This window comes from Heptranchias perlo, chromosome 24, assembly GCF_035084215.1.
Source record: "Heptranchias perlo isolate sHepPer1 chromosome 24, sHepPer1.hap1, whole genome shotgun sequence".
Classification (NCBI taxonomy): Eukaryota; Metazoa; Chordata; class Chondrichthyes; order Hexanchiformes; family Hexanchidae; genus Heptranchias; species Heptranchias perlo.
Window position 1 is genome coordinate 33530168 of NC_090348.1, and position 18067 is coordinate 33548234.

Consider the following 18067-nt stretch of genomic DNA (forward strand, 5'->3'; position numbering starts at 1 on the left):
ACTTACAGCTGACAAGTCTGCCATTTGTATGGGGAATGGGTCTATATGGTGGATGAACTTAAAATTGTTAGATTTTTAAAGCATTGTTTGTCCCCAAAAATAATACACATAAAAATAAATGAACTTGTGTCTGATTTGCCAGATTTCCACAAGTAAGTTATTGTAAAGTGTCATTGATGACTTTATCATTCCAGCCACAAAAGCAAATGAAATGCATTTCTCCCCTGTATGGGCAACCATGGCTGGAAAACAAAATGGTGGACCTTCCATGGAATCCCACACTCACCTGACGAAGGAGAAAGCCTCCGAAAGCTTGTGATTTTCAAATAAAACAGTTGGACTATAACCTGGTGTTGTAAGATTCCTTACAATAATTAAGTAGACTGAGAAAAACATGAGTATATAACAGAAGCAATGACTCCATCACTGTACGTACACAGCATATGAGGAGCCAAATTAAAAGGATCGCAGGCAGAGTTAGAGAAAGAACAGTGTTCTGTCAGCAAACCACCAACGTCATGCATGCTAACAGAAACCATTTGTGATAAGTCACAGTTAATCCATCGTCCTGCCTCATCATTTATTGTTAACAGTTTAGTTCGTCTTAAACAGAAGTACTTTGATGTTCAGGACCACAACGTAAAATAGAAAGTAGCAAGACTGAGAGGTATAAATTGCACCTTAATATATATGACATATTAGTAAGCTAATATGCTAAAAAAGTTACACTTCTATAAAGGAATGATCCTGGTTTTTGCTTATTTTCCTTCTGCAGTGTATCATCCCTTTTACTAGCAATAATGTTGCATCTCATTGTCCTTGCAGTTCAGTAATTGTGCACTATCATGGTAGTTGCACTGTCAACATAATTGTCTCCAACTTATGCGGGTTATCATCTAAAAAACCTACCTTTTCAATAGGATCTCAGCCATTTTGATACATTTTACAATTTGTCAATAAATCATTTTCCCATCAAGTCACACTTAATAGCTTTTCACATTAAATAAGAGGAACGACCTTGCCAGAATATGTGGAAGTCCTGCATACATAAGGATCTGTGTTCTTCTTGTTTTCCAAGGACAATAGATGTAAAAGTTATCAGGAACAGTTATGCATGGGGAGATTTGTCAGTAACTGTCTTACTGCTTTTAAGTTGAATGCAGAATGTATGAGGAATTAGAATCCTAATCCAAAAAACTTGTCTCAAGATAATGGACAAATTGTTCAATTTTGGAAAGGATGTCAGGATTATGGGGATGCTGCGTATTCACCTTATCTCACCAAGCAGAGTTTTAGTTATTAAATGAAATCATTCAGCTAGTGCTGGAGCAATTCACACAGAAAAACACATTAATCATCATCTTCACATATGTAGTGTCTTTCTGGTAAATAATGAAACTGGCTGATAATTAGAGGTGAACCGATTGTGTGAGTAAGTAACCAATAGCAGAGTTTTTGCACCATCGGCTGAATTAAATACATAAGAAGGTACAAAAAAAAGAAATTTAAAATATTAAAAGGGGTATAAATTGCTATGCGTTGTGCACATTTTCAGGCGTAAAATGAGCATAAAGTATACCAAATTAGCAATGGGACGTCCTGCACCCAACCCAAGCATTGATCTCGCTGCTAAGTTCGTGAGGCCCATTTTTTTAGGTGTCCCGAGCATTAATGAGGTGCCTAATGCCTTTTGAAGGACCCCTTTCCAAAATTTTGCTGCCCTGAAAGCAGCCGTCACCAGGCCAGCTGCATTCAGGATAACCAGGTCTACACGTGGTCAAACAAGTGGTCCCAGAGGCTGCCACCAAAAAGGTAAGTCTCCGAAAAAATACTTACCTGAATGTGGAGCCAGGAGAAGCTCCTCCCCACTGATCGCTGCCAACCCCACCCCTCCCCCCCACACCCCAGTCCCAGGACCTACCTGAGGATGGCTACCGACATTGCAGCAGCCTGAAATTCATGTCTGCTTCGCCAATGAGCTGCCTGGGGATGCACAGTATGCGTTCATAGTTTGCTGATCTAATTTAAATGAGGCCCAATTTCGATCGTGCCTCGTGCCTACCTGTTCCACCGTAGCGATTGCTCCCTGTGCCCAGTTTGTGCCAGCAGGCCGTGCTATGTAATTTCTACCCCAAAGTATTTTCAATGGATTTAAGGTATTAAATAAATTTCCTCGGACTCCCACCCGAACCCGGCCAGATACACTATCTGGCGGGCGGGCGGGATTGGGAATTTGGACAGCAGGCGGCCGCAGCTGGGGACCCACGGGAACAGTCCCCGGCCTTCAGGTAAGTGATGAGGGGAGTGGAGGGGGCATTCGTGATTGGTGGATGAGGGAGGAAGGTCAGGACAAGGGAGGCCCAAGGCATTCCTGCTCCTCCTGGCCCACAAGGAAACCTAAAACATTTTTTTTGAAAACTTACTTGCTTGGGCCTATACTCGCCCCCAATTCACCTCCTGGCAGGTTTGACCTGACGGGGAAGCCGTCACTTCTCCCCCACTCACTCCTCCAACTAAAATTGCAGTTGTGTCAGAAAGATGCCATCAGGACCCAATATGCATATTTAAAGAAGGACCCCAGCGTCTTATTGCGGATGCCTGCTCAAAAGAGTAGGTTAATATCAGGGCCCTGTGGGAAGGCAGCGGGATCAGAGGGGGTAAGCGGTCGACCTTACTTTCACTTTCCCCCCACCCGCTTACTGCCAGGTAAGGGGAATTAAAATCGGGGCCTATATGCTTAAGTCCTGGATTGCTGTTTGAACCCATGACCTTCTGACTCAGAGGCAAGTGTACTACTACCACTGAGCCGAGGCTGACACCTAGAGGGTTGCTATTTTTAATGCCTTTGCACTCTTAAATTGCTATATTAATAATTAAATTAAGTTTTAATTATGTAAGTAAAATACATGCATGCCATATGTGTCATTTACTCATCTTTCATAAATGGTCCCAATGTGCACAACATTTTCAAGTTATTCAACTGAAAAATCACATTAAAAAAACAAAAGAAAGCTGCTGTTAAAATGCTGTTGCACCACCAGGGATTTGAAATGTAAGAACCTTTTTTTTCCCTTGGGCTTTTCTATTTATTCTCCATTATGCACATTATTCATTACATTATCTGAAGCTAAGAGGGATTATGACTTGGTAAAAAGTTGAAATACCTGATGATGGATGGTCCAACTAACCAGTGAAGGTCCTGTCACTACTTTGTGACGAAGACAAGAGTGGCCATTTTTTTGTTTTCCAAGCTGAATTCCCATGCAAGCCAAATATTAGGTGACCACTAATAACATAAGGAAAGAAAAAAGACCCTGATGTTCATTCATTCATTCTCACCCTATTCATCAGGTCATGCAATCTCATGCAACACACCTCCCTCCCCAAAATCACAAATAAAGCTAACTCCTAAGAGGCAAGAAATATAGGAACTGAAGTAGACACTTCAGCTCATCAAGCTTGCTCTGCCATTTTATTAGCCATGGCAACTATATCTCTTTAATCATAATTTCCTGCTCTCTCTCCATATTCCTTAACATTCCCATTTCTCAAGTCTGTACCTACCCCTCTTTTAAAACACCTCAATTATTTCTACATCTATTGCCTTTATGGACAGTGCATTTCATATTCTCAAAGCCCTTTGTGTAAAGAAGTCTTTTCTGGATTTGATTTTAACTGGCTCAACTCAAATTCCAAGATTATGTCCTCTTGTTCTGGATTCCCGTTACAAGGGTTATTTCCTGTCTACATTGTCAGCTCCCCTTATTATTTTAAAGACATTTATCAAATCACTCCTTAATCTTCTCAATTCCAGGACATATGGCTCATGTTCTTCTTAACTCAATCTTTCATCCTAGGTATTATCTTGGTGAATGGTCACTTGACTTTTTCCAAGGTCAGTATGGGTTCCCTTGTGAGGAGTGCCCAAAGCTGAATGCAATATTCTAAATGAGGTTAGACTAGTACTCTAGAATTCCAGTAGTACCGAAACCCATCATCTCATTAGTTTTTTTATATAGCTTTCTGCAACAGCAAGCTTGTTTTTAAATGACTTATGTAGCTGGAACCCTAAATCCCTTTGTTCATTTATCCCCTCACCCCAGTGCTTTCCCATTTAGATCTGTCATTCTTATGTCTAAAATGTATTCTTCATACTTTATTACATTAAATGACATCTGTTATTGTACTGCTAACTCACTTAATTTATGTCATTTAGCAATGTTCTGCTCTCTTCTTCACAATGCAATGTACCTCCTAGTTTAGCAACATTAGGAAATTCCACCCTGCCTCCCTAAGGCAATCACATGATCTGGTAGTTACTTGTAACACATTACTAGATATATTTAACCACCACCCCCTCCTCGCAGCCCCTCCCCTCAAATCTACATGCCCCAATATCGTTAGAAATATAGGACTGGAGAAGACAGTTTGTATCCAGGCCAATTCCAAAAGTTACACACTACCCTATTTTATCTTTTATAATTTTCAATTGCCCTGCCCAAAAAGCTATCCATTAGCCTGCTGAAATTTATACTATCCTCTGCTTCAGCTGCCTCCCTGAGTAGACTATTTCACATATTTACTACCCTCCACATGAAGAAGTTATATCTTAGTTGTGTCGTCACCCTTAGCTTAAATGCATGTGCCCTTGTGTTCATATTGAACATCTCTCTGGGACCGAGTTTATTTATTCCCTTTAAGCTTTAAAAAAATCTCAGTAACATCACCTCTAAGCTACCTTTTTCCACTGTAAACATTCCTAGCACCTATTGCCATTCCTTGGAGCACTCTTAACTCCCCACTCCTCATCCCACATTACCTTGGTGATAGATTTTGGGAGAAAGAAGAATGAAATCATTTTATTAGGACTCTTCCAACACAGTTTGTATGGCAACTTGCAGGGACAGCCCAGATTGTATAATTGGACTGCAATATTTTAATTGTGACTCAGATCTCAGCAGTCTGTCACCTCTGCTTTCTCTTTCTCTGGATCTCCACTGTTACTGGGTGGTAAGAGTTTGCATCCCATAACTAGATTCAATGTTGCTTCTTAATAAGTAGTTTCCCTGCTGGTCAATTGTTATTGCGTATTGAACAGAATATTTCAGTGACAGTAATTTCTAGACAATTTTGACTCATTCAGCAGATCATCATAATTCACTCATGACCTATGGGTCCTTTGCAATCAGGTCAATTATGAGTAACTTACTTTCACTGATGCAATATCCTCTATTATACTTCAATTTGCTTGATAAATTCTATCAGATACGAACGCACTGCAGTATGATGTAAAATTTATTGCACAGCGTGGTGACATCCTGACAGGAATAAACAAATTATTTTTCTGACTGCAGTATTAGTTTATATAATGTGATGGTGCAGTTTCTTTTCGTTTAGCTGTTAATGGCAATTTGACTTTTAAAATTTTTTACATAAAGTCATACAGCTAAATATTTACATCATCTCTACAGATGAATTATGAAAGAAGCATTACCTGGGCCTAACGGTAGCCTAGGAAGTTTAGTAACCCATAGCTACAAAGAAACATTTTTAAGATGGTGGTCAGTCACATCTGGTGCTGGTGGGAGAAAGCAAGAAGGAAAGAGAAAGAAGCAAAAGACATCTCACAAAACATAATGAGAAATATTAAACCTCTATCTTTCCTTGTAGTCTTCCCCATAAATACTCAATTATTTAAATTTAAATATAACCATCCCCACACCAGTGAACATGGGAATTTGACATGAATGCATTAAAATAGCATGCAGAAGAATTTCAATACCCAGATGTGTAAAAAAAAAGTGCTCAGTAGAGGATAGTTCAATATGCAATTCATTTCATTTGAGGAAAACCATCTACTTTAAAACAGGTTCTTTATTTAAACCTCCATTTGAAGCAAATCACAGTCAGTTAGGACACAGAGCCTAGCAGCTAGAGGGAATTATGTATCAATGCATTATGATACTGTGAGGAGGAAAAATGTCCTAATATTATAGCAATGATGTAACTGAAATATCAGGAGCAGCTTTATTGTTGTAATATTAATGTACACTTTAAAAATCCTATTACTTCTACTCTGACTGCCTTCTCTTTTATTCCCTATTCTTGCTTCCTTCCTTTCTATATTCTCTATTTCAACTTTATATTACATCTTATCTATATTCTTGAGTCTATTTTTTATTTTTGTGTTATTTTTTGTTTATTTTGTTCCTAAATAATACATTTCTCTGTTTTTTTGAGCCTCCAGGTGCCCAGTTATAGATTACTGTAGCTCTGTTGTTCCTGCATTCAGTACAGTCCACAGCCATTAAGAACAAAGGACTAGATAAGGATGGCCTATTCTATACCAAAACATCCCTGTACAACACTGGGAGGTATAGCTTGACTGTCAGTATTATACAAGATCAGATTTGGAGTAGCACTGCAAGAGCTGCCAGAGTGTAAACCAGATCTCCACCTGCTGTCAGGAACACAAGCGGTTCCGTAGCATTCTGTTTCAGTTCAAAAGGTCAGCCCAGAATGCTAGCAGTATTCACAAACCATTTCTGCTCCTTGTGAAAGTGTCGCCTCCAGCCAGTATCATCACCTAGAATTCTGACCATTCGCACTGAAGGTCATGTACCAAAGTTATTGGAAAATGTACTAGGCTCTGGGAATTCTCTGCAATGGCTGTTGGTACCCATGTACAAATGTTTTCCCTTTCTTTGCTCCGAGTAAACATAGTCTAATCCATGAGACATCTGTCCTCACATTCTAAAATGGCACATAATTCGGTAGCGTGCCACACTGAGGTTTCTCCAACATTGAGCCATTGAGATGTAGAATGAAGGTTCATTCCCAACATAGAGTTGTTAACTTTGGCTGTGCCATCTGGAAACAGAGCCAAAAGGAGGGTAGGCACTTCCCTACAAATTGGAAGGGAAAATTAGTGTGACGGTTATGCCAGCACAGCTTAGTGGGAGGTCGAGAACAACATTGGCATTGTATTGGAGGAAGCTCATTCATCCACCTTCTTGGCAATGGAATGATGCACAGCACTGGGAAACCTCACAAATAAAATTTGGGAGGAGGAATAAAACAACCTGAAATATGAGCGAGCAACCAACATAAAAATATTTCACTCACTGCTTCGCCAAACAGGTAAGACAAATCAGCATTTTTAGCTGCACAACGACACCTGAAAACCTCCAAATGTTATACCAGTGAGATAAAGCAAATTTACATGATAAAAACAGTTCTTGCACACTCTCAAATAACTTGGCCTATGGTCTCATAATTTATTCAGCACACGGAGGGTGCTTATTACCTCATAAGATCAATAAACCTGACGTATATTGCTTCACCTAATAAAAGCCCAATTAATTTATTGTCAGCCATGCAGTGGAAAAATGATTCCAATTAAAATGTTTTCACCTTGTGACAAAAGCATGTTATTTCCTAGGATCATTTTATTTGTCTTGGAAACAATTACTGGCATAAATAAATATCAATATCCTTACATTTAAATAATAATATGTGCTTTTGATTATGAAATTCCTAATGATTTAAAGATCAGTTGAATCATATGGCACTAAAGAGTACTTCAGGCTTGAATTAAGCATTTGGCTGACTGATTCATTTCATTATGCTCACTTACATAAAAGAGGTTTTTAATGAAAATCTCTTCTTGCTGTGCCAAACTTGTGATCTTTTCATTGATATTAATTAAGCTTATCAAGTATAATGCTGTGAGGATAGTATTTTCTCCAACCGGTTTGTGTGGTACAACAGATGTGTTCTCAAGACCACAGCTGTATAGGAGCATTTCTAGGGTTTGCAACAATCATTAATATATAACTGGGCTTTATTTTTCTCTCAAGGTTTAAATCATAATAAATTACTACTCAGTTAAATCTTAAAAAATGTACAATTAGGGTTAAGAAATATTAGGAATTCAGGAGAAACTTCTTTACCCAGAAAGTAGTTAGAATGTGGAACTTGTCACCACAGGGAGTAGTTGAGGCGACTAGCATAGATGCATTTAAGGGGAGGCTAGATAAACACATGAGGGAGAAAGGAATAGAAGGGTATGCTGGTGGAGTTAGATAAAGAAGGGTGGGAGGAGGTTCGTTTGGAGTATAAACACTGGCATGGACCTGTTGGGCCGAGTGGCCTGTTTCTGAGCTGTACATTCTATGTAATTTCTATGTAATTATAATTAGATGGACTCTGAAACGGTGCTACAAGAAGTATTCATCTATAATATTTGTACATCAGCGTAATCATTTATGTTGCAGGTGAATCCAACATTTTTTCTCCTCCTCTTTTGAAGGTGGTACCTCATGTTGAGTAGAAGGCCCACCACCACCTTCTCTGGGCATCTAGGATGGGCAATAAATGCCAGTCTTGCCAGCGGTGCCCACATCCCGAGAATGAAATGAAATAAAAACTGTTCCACAGTTACCGGCCACCCTCCACTACCTAACCCCAGTGGTCATTCTTCATGTTGAAGCCTTGAATGAAAGTGTTGACAAACTATTTGAGTGGGGTCATCACAGCTGAACCCTATCCTGTCCTTGCCCAATGATCACAAACATAAGCTTTCCAGCAGTTTGATATAATTCAGGAGCAGGATGCCTGAACTTATGGGCTGAGACTCCAATTGGTGCACTCCCACCACTGTCTTCCAGCTTCCACCTCAACCACGTCAAAGAGACCATCCCCTATGGACAGGCCCTACGAATACACAGGATCTGCTCAGACGAGGAGGAACGCGATGGACACCTACAGACGCTGAAAGACGCCCTCGTAAGAACGGGATATGACGCTCGACTTGTCGATCGACAGTTCCGACGGGCCACAGCGAAGAATCGCATAGACCTCCTCAGAAGACAAACATGGGACGCAACCAACAGAGTACCCTTCGTCGTCCAGTGCTTCCCCAGAGCGGAGAAACTACGCCATGTTCTCCGCAGCCTTCAACATGTCATCGATGACGACGAACACCTCGCGAAGGCCATCCCCACGCCTCCACTACTCGCCATCAAACAGCCACCCAATCTCAAACAGACCATCGTTCGCAGCAAATTACCCAGCTTTCAGGAGAACAGCGTCCACGACACCACGCAACCCTGCCACGGCAACCTCTGCAAGACATGCCAGATCATCGACACGGATACCACCATCACACGAGAGGACACCACCCACCAGGTACATGGTTCATACTCCTGTGACTCGGCCAACGTTGTCTACCTCATACGTTGCAGGAAAGGATGCCCCGGAGCATGGTACATTGGCGAGACCATGCAGACACTGCGACAACGGATGAACGGACACCGCGCAACAATCGCCAGACAGGAGGGTTCCCTCCCAGTCGGGGAACACTTCAGCAGTCAAGGACATTCAGCCACCGATCTTCGGGTAAGCGTTCTCCAAGGCGGCCTTCGAGACACACAACAACGCAAAATCGTCGAGCAGAAATTGATAGCCAAGTTCCGCACCCATGAGGACGGCCTCAACCGGGAGCTTGGGTTCATGTCACGCTACACGTAACCCCACCAGCAAGGGGGAAAAAAAAGTTATCTGTTTTTAATATTCTCTCTCTCTCTCTCTCTGCCTTTTGGGTCTCTTTCTCTCTGTCTGTGTAATTTGACACAATGTGTATTCAGCATACTGGGACCTACTGTTTTCCGTGGCTAACCTGTCTGAACACCAACGACACCTTGTGATTGGTGTGATGGTGTCCCAGCCTAATATAAGATATGCGATTTGAGAACCTCTTATTCACTCACTCACCTGACGAAGGGGATAATCTCCGAAAGCTTGTGATTGTAAAATAAAATAGTTGGACTATAACCTGGTGTTGTAAGATTCCTTACATTTGTCCACTCCAGTCCATCACCGGCATCTCCACATCTTGACTGAGATGAGCTAACTCAGCACATACTGGCGATCAGACCTGGCACCTTTTAGCTTCATGCGGCTCAGCTGCAAACTGGGCAGTTAACATACCTATTGAGTTATGAAGGAAGTCCCTGAATCTAAATTTAAACACTTCTGATGCACTGTCATTCAGAAAAGTAAGTCAACAAAGGGATATAGACAGGTTAAGTGAGTGAGCAAGAAGGTGGCAGGTAAAGTATAATGTGAGGAAATGTGAGGTTATTCACTTTGGTAGGAAGAATAGAAAAAGAGAATATTTTTTCAATGGTGAGAAACGATTAAATGTTTTTTTTTATTCGTTCATGGGATGTGGGTGTCGCTGGCAAGGCCAGAATTTATTGCCCATCCCTAATTGCCCTTGAGAAGGTGGTAGTGAGCTGCTGCAGTCTGTGTGGTGAAGGTTCTCCCACCGTGCTGTTAGGAAGGGAGTTCCAGGATTTTGACCCAGCGACGATGAAGGAACGGCGATATATTTCCAAGTTAGGATGGTGTGTGACTTGGAGGGGAACATGCAGGTGGTGTTGTTCCCATGTGCCTGCTGCCCTTGTCCTTCTAGGTGGTAGAGGTCGCGGGTTTGGGAGGTGCTGTCGAAGAAGCCTTGGCGAGTTGCTGCAGTACATCCTGTGGATGGTACACACTGCAGCCAGAGTGCGCCAGTGGTGAAGGGAGTGAATGTTTAGGGTGGTGGATGGGGTGCCAATCAAGCGGGCTGCTTTGTCCTGGATGGTGTCGAGCTTCTTGAATGTTGTTGGAGCTGCACTCATCCAGACAAGTGGAGAGTATTCCATCACACTCCTGTCTTGTGCCTTGTAGATGGTGGAAAGGCTTTGGGGAGTCAGGAGGTGAGTCACTCGCCACAGAATACCCAGCCTCTGACCTGCTCTTGTAGCCATAGTATTTATATGGCTGGTCCAGTTAAGTTTCTGGTCAATGGTGACCCCCAGGATGTTGATGGTGGGGGATTCGGCGATGGTAATGCTGTTGAATGTCAAGGGGAGGTGGTTAGACTCTCTCTTGTTGGAGATGGTCATTGCCTGGCACTTGTCTGGCACGAATGTTACTTGCCACTTATCAGCCCAAACCTGGATGTTGTCCAGGTCTTGCTGCATGCGGGCTCGGACTGCTTCATTATTTGAGGGGTTGTCAATGGAACTGAACACTGTGCAACATCCCCATTTCTGACCTTATGATGGAGGGAAGGTCATTGATGAAGCAGCTGAAGATGGTTGGGCCTAGGACACTGCCCTGAGGAACTCCTGCAGCAATGCCCAGGGGCTGAGATGATTGGCCTCCAACAACCATTACCATCTTCCTTTGTGCTAGGTATGACTCCAGCCACTGGAGAGTTTTCCCCCTGATTCCCATTGACTTCAATTTTACTAGGGCTCCTTGGTGCCACACTCGGTCAAATGCTGCCTTGATGTCAAGGGCAGTCACTCTCACCTCACCTCTGCAATTCAGCTCTTTTGTCCACGTTTGGACCAAGGCTGTAATGAGGTCTGGAGCCGAGTGGTCCTGGCGGAACCCAAACTGAGCATCGGTGAGCAGGTTATTGGTGAATAAGTGCCACTTGATAGCACTGTCGACAACACCTTCCATCACTTTGCTGATGATTGAGAGTAGACTGATGGGGCGGTAATTGGCCGGATTGGATTTGTCCTGCTTTTTGTGGACAGGACATACCGAGGCAATTTTCCACATTGTCGGGTAGATGCCAGTGTTGTAGCTGTACTGGAACAGCTTGGCTAGAGGCGCAGCTGGTTCTGGAGCACAAGTCTTCAGCACTACAGACAGGATGTTGTTGGGGCCCATCGCCTTTGCTGTATCCAGTGCACTCAGCTGTTTCTTGATATCACGTGGAGTGAATCGAATTGGCTGAAGACTGGCTTCTGTGATGGTGGGGATATCGGGAGGAGGCCGAGATGGATCATCCACTCGGCACTTCTGGCTGAAGATGGTTGCAAACGCTTCAGCCTTGTCTTTTGCACTCATGTGCTGGACTCCGCCATCATTGAGAATGGGGATGTTTGCAGAGCCTCCTCCTCCCGTTAGTTGTTTAATTGTCCACCACCATTCACGACTGGATGTGGCAGGACTGCAGAGCTTTGATCTGATCCGTTGGTTGTGGAATCGCTTCGCTCTGTCTATAGCATGTTGCTTCCACTGTTTAGCATGTATGTAGTTCTGAGTTGTAGCTTCACTAGGTTGGCACCTCATTTTTAGGTACGCCTGGTGCTGCTCCTGGCATGCTCTTCTACACTCCTCATAGAACCAGGGTTGATCCCCTGGTTTGTTGGTAATGGTAGAGTGAGGAATATACCAGGCCATGAGGTTACAGATTGTGCTGGAATACAATTCTGCTGCTGCTGATGGCCCACAGCGCCTCATGGATGCCCTGTTTTGAGCTGCCAGATCTGTTCTGAAACTATCGCATTTAGCACGGTGGCAGTGCCACACAACACGTTGGATGGTGTCCTCAGTGCGAGGACAGGACTTCGTCTCCATGAGGACTGTGCGGTGGTCACTCCTACCAATACTGTCATGGACAGATGCAGGTAACTGTTCAGTGAGATTTGGGTATCCTTGTCCACAAAACGCAGAAAGTTAACATGCAGGTACAGCAAGCAATTAGGAAGGCAAATGGTATGTTGGCCTTTATTACAAGGGGGTTGGAGTACAAGAATAAGGAAGTCCTGCGACAATTTGTGATTGAAAAATGTGATCTTTTCAGAGGAGTCTTTAGTGTGGTTCAAGGTAACTGTAATGCATTGGACTAATAATATTAAGTATTCTGAAGATATAAATAAATTGGGAATGTTTTATGCTTGGATTACATTTAAAGGGGAAAGAAAGTCTAAGAGGAGTACTTTTCATTCAAAGTACTCCCCCTATTTATAGAAAAATAAAGCAATTTTAGCAGGATTTCCTCCAACACTTTTTTTAAAATGGCAATTTTATTGTTGGCTTGAGAAATCTTGAACAGTCTTTTTCTCCAGTAACCAATTAAAAGGAACATCCAGGAGCAGCTCCACTTCAAACAATCGAGGTGGTGACCTCAGGCGGGCCTGAATGCCACTCCGAAACTGCAGTAAGCCACACTACAGGCTGAGAAATCCATCATGGTCTGAAATCCTACTTGTTGCTGTCTGCAAAGGAGCCATCCTGAGATGGCTTTGGGAAACAACCTCTCTGCATCTACCCTGTCAAGCCCTCTCAGAATTTTATATGTTTCAATGAGGTCACCTGTCATTCTTCCAAACTCCAGAGAATATCGGCCCATTCTTCTCAATCTCTCCTCATAGGTCAACCCTCTCATCCCAGGAATCAAACTGGTGAACCTTCCTTGCACAGCCTCTAAAGCAACTATATCCTTCCTTGCTTTCTGCGTTTCATGGACAATGACAGCCAAATCTCTCTGAACACCAACATTTAATAGTTTCTCACCATTTAAGAAATATTCTGTTTTTCTATTCTTCCTACTAAAGTGAATAACCTCACATTTCCCCATATTATACTCGACCTGCCACCTTCTTACCCACTCACTTAACCTGTCTATATCCCTTTGTAGACTTACTTAGACTTTTCTGAATGATAGTGCGTCAGAAGACTCCCCTAATCCTTTGTAGGCAATAGAGGTGATCTGGCAACTGCTGATTGAAAACTTGCAGTGCACTTCCACCAAGGGAACAGCATTGTCTCCTGAGGCTGCTGCTGCTTCAGACATCCTTGCAGAAAAGTGATGTTCCCCTTTAACTGGCTGCAGCCTTTTAGAGAATTCACCGGGATTGAATTTCCCTTCCTCCCAGTTGTCGTAATCCTAACAAGAGCGGTATTACCACTACAAACCCACCTAGTATGTATAATTAGGGTCCCGGTGTTAATTTTCTGATTTGTATCAATTGGGGTTAATTGTATTCAGGTGGTGGGTATCAATTGGGGACTCTTGGATCCTTTTTATCGGAGAGCTTAGCTCGGGTGTGGTGTGCAAGAGGAAACTCTGTGAATAAAGGCTTCGAAGCAACTAAAGACCAGGCTCCAGTATTATTCCCTTCACCACATGACTAACAAGTTTTAACACCTGGGAGAAAATTGCAACAGATTAGTGGTCGATTCATGTGGGCAGACTTTATTCCCGCTCCGCTGCTAACCTGCAATGGGAAGAGAATTCAGCCCTGTGCCTCTAAACTTTCTTCTCTTAAGAACTATGTCCATGTTCTCACATGCTCATCTTTCTCCTGAATTCTCACTATGTTAACATCAAGAGTTAGATGCGAGTCCCATCACTCTGTGACCTTGTCCATTAGTTGACCAACACTCTTGCTCCATTGTTAATTAATACACTATCTAGACTACTGAGGTCAGACTGAAAATAAAATAGATTTCAATCTTTAATCACTAATCTTTCATCGTGTACACAGATTCTTTTTAAATAGAGGACTCTGATACTAATTCTTTGTTTTCAATTCACTTCAAAGATATTAATTATTCCATTTTATTTTGCATAATTTCTTTTGCTTCTGCTCAACAAAGAATAAAAAGTCCTTTGGCCTGATATTCTAATTTTAGTCATGTGTAAGTAAATGGATCAGATCGGGTTTAACTTTGTGCAAAAATTTGTATTGTAATTACTTTATTCCCTAAAGATGCCTATGCAATTTGTTAATTCCCAGGACTATTGCTCCTTGACTTCTAAGTTATTTCAATCTTAAATGAATTAATTAAAAGTAAAGACCAGGATACTGAAATTCCTAGGGCTGGATTACCTTAAGTAGCAGTAACGGGAGGGGGGGGGAGGAAGATGGGCTGGCTCAGTCAGGATTCCACCACATTTCGACAAGACCCAGAAATTACAGTCAGGGGAGACACAGCAGATCTTCTGCCTGCCACACACACACATCCCATGTGTCAAGGGAGCATTGTTGGAGAGAAATCCTAGGCTTCCGAGCGAAAAGTCATCCCTTTACGTTCTTGAAAGGCCTCAGAGGAGCACCGTGCCACTGGAGCTCTGGTTAAACTCCCTTTAGGGCCTTCTAACCTTTACTAGAGTTAAATAATAGATCCCGGAGGGGGATCAATTACCTTCTCTCATCAGTGTGGCTCCAATGGGAGCTGAAGAATTTTTAAAAATTTCTTTGGCCTATTTGCGCCCCCAGTGGACTTGAAGGGACAGATCGACACAGGCTGAGGGGGCTGCTGCTGATGCGTACTTTGCAGGGTTTGCAAATGACCCCATCCCCAGAAGTTTACATTAGCATATTCTTTAATGTATTTTAGGTGCATTAATTGCATGGTAGCCAATTTGACAAATCACAGACTGTAGCTTTTCAGTGAAATATTGAGGTAAAGCAGAGTGTTGTGAGAAAATGCTAGTGTACAGTGAAATGTAAAACTACTTTGCTATTGTCTATGATTATGGAAGTAAAAGTTAACTGACAAAAACTATATTAGTTAAGAGTTTTGCTCATCAAAAAAGACAAATGAGAGTGAACAAAGAGACAACCCTGAAAGGTGCAGATAAAGGAAAGAAATTACACAGTTCAGATGGAAATCCAGTCATTGTCTATAGACTGTGATATCCAGTAACAAGGCAGCAACAGAGAGAAAAAAGGTTTTACAAATGAGCTAGGAGATTAATGGAAAATACCATTTTTTGAGCCACAATTCATAACAACCCAATGTTGCTAATTAAAATGTTCTATCCATCTCAAAGATGTCCCAAAATGTGTTATTAATAATGCAATGGAATTTTCTTCAGGTCTGCAGTACTTTCACAGCTCAACAGCAATCATATGGAGTTATATTTTTATTTAAAGTACATTTTGTTGGTCCTAAATGAGAAAATTATGTATTATACATCTTTATTTCAGTCTAACAGGCAGCAAAGGGATACTTGATTTTTGAAGCTATCTGAATTGTAATTTTAAAGATGGCAGGTTATATAAAAAAAGTATAATAATTTATCATTCATTAAAAAGGATTTTGCACCAGTGGTTTAATAATATTCATTACTTGGTCTTTTCAAGATCTGCCCTCATGTATTTCAAGCTATGCCCTTAATATCACACAATAAAATGAAAGCTGAAAGGTATCTATTCCCAGTAATTCTACTGGCAGGTACTATGCATATATTAGATGTAATGATTATTTAGTTCCAGCTTACTGGAAACAGAAAAGAATGTTCATTTTTTAAAATAGTATAATTCTTGGTGCACATGTTTACTAGAAACAGGATGAAGACTTATGACTGAATACTTCAGCATAAATTCATATATTTTAACCTGGTCCAACTATTCGGTGATGCTACGTCTTAGCAGCTCCTGCTCTGATCCCGTCTGGTCAGAACAAATTTAATTCCGAATGCTGAGCTATGTTTTCTGTTTTTAAAGTGTCCACTTTTTTACCATCTTATCACAACTGCTAAGGTTTTTTTTTGAGCCGAGTAATGAATGTAAAGTTGAAAGAGAAAATTGTACCAGTGCCTCGACTACATGCTTCCCTCGCACTATCCTTTCAATTTACAAAATTGTAAATCCGCTTATATTTTTATTTTGGTGCAGGAAGTGCCACTGCAGTTCCTAAAATTTCAGCTATTTGAGGAATGCAGTTTCCTTTCAGCCTGTCTGAAAAATATAATAAGATTGTAGAGGGTTTTTTTTTTGTTGCTTTGTGCAAAGATTTTTATTAATGAAGGAGAGACCAATAGCTTTCAATAGAGGAAAACATGGGGACCAGTGTCAAACTGAAGTAAAAATCAGAGTGGTTTGGATTAATTCATAATAGTTAAACGTTAGGATTAAAAATAATGAGATCATTTCGCTTTAGGTCTACAATTTGTATCATGTAAAAAGCAGTCTCCATCCTGTGCAGTCACTAGCAGGTTCTTTTATCTTGTAATCTGCCAAAATATTCGGCACATCACATGTTTATAGTAGATTGCACACATCAGCAGCTATCACGCGTAAAATAAAAAAGATCCATATCAATGTTGATTTTTAAATGCACTTATTCCCGGCCCTTCACAATTTCATATGTTGCTTAATTCATATCTCAAAGGTCTCAAATACCAAAACTCACATTCACCCCATTCTATTCCTCCTTAGACCACAACTATCTTGAAAGCCAAAATTTATACATAGATATAGATTCACTAAACTGGTTAACTATAAATTCATGAAAGTATATTCATTTACCTCTGTGAATTAATGGATTCTTATGAAATGAGAACAAATGGGATAAACAGCCTTCTTCTTTTAAATCTATCTTGTGATCCTCTTCCCACTCTTTAATAAAGCATGTAAAATTTTAGGAAAAAGCAAACAAGAAACATGACAATAGTCCAAACTTCACAGATTTAATTGGGTTTTCATTTTCATGCCTATAGGAGCATAGAGACACAATTTGTTAATAGTTATGGAAGCTTTGTTATTGTCATCTAATCCTTTTCATGTATTTGCCTACATAACAACAGTGATTGCACTTCAAAAGTAATTCATTGGATGTGACACCTTTGGGAGATCCTGAGAGACCTGATAAAACACTGTATAAATACAAGTTCTTTCTTCTTCTTTCTTTCTAACACCTTCCAAGCAAACAATTAAATATTGTTCAATTTAAATTAGTATCATGGAGCAAAAAACTTTGAAACTCAAAGTTTATTTTGCCACAGGATGTGCTGCACCTGAAATGTATTGTTTGTTTTCGTTGGATATACTGGAATGTACTGGAAAGTCCTACCAATATTAACTTCAATGATGGTTAACAAATCTATTATATGATAGAGCTTTGTTAGATTTGACAAATTTGTGAGTGCCAAGTAGCTCAGTAGTAGTGTGCTAGATGGTCCAAGTTTGAATTCCAGCAAGGTTCAATCACCCTTTCACCCTTCTGAGGCGGACAAAATGAGTAAGTACCACATCTTAGGATGTGGGCCGAGAGTATAAGGCTGCAGAGACTGTGAACAACGTTTACCACACTGTCAAAAACACCATCTCTGGAAACTCTTAGCTAAAGAAATGGAGATCAACATTACCTCATGCGATCATTAAGTGGCAACAAAATAAATCTCTCTCTATGATGTTTGTAGCTCATGTTCATTTTCTGGGGGGATTGCCACACAATATAGAATAGCAATCCCAATGAATATTGA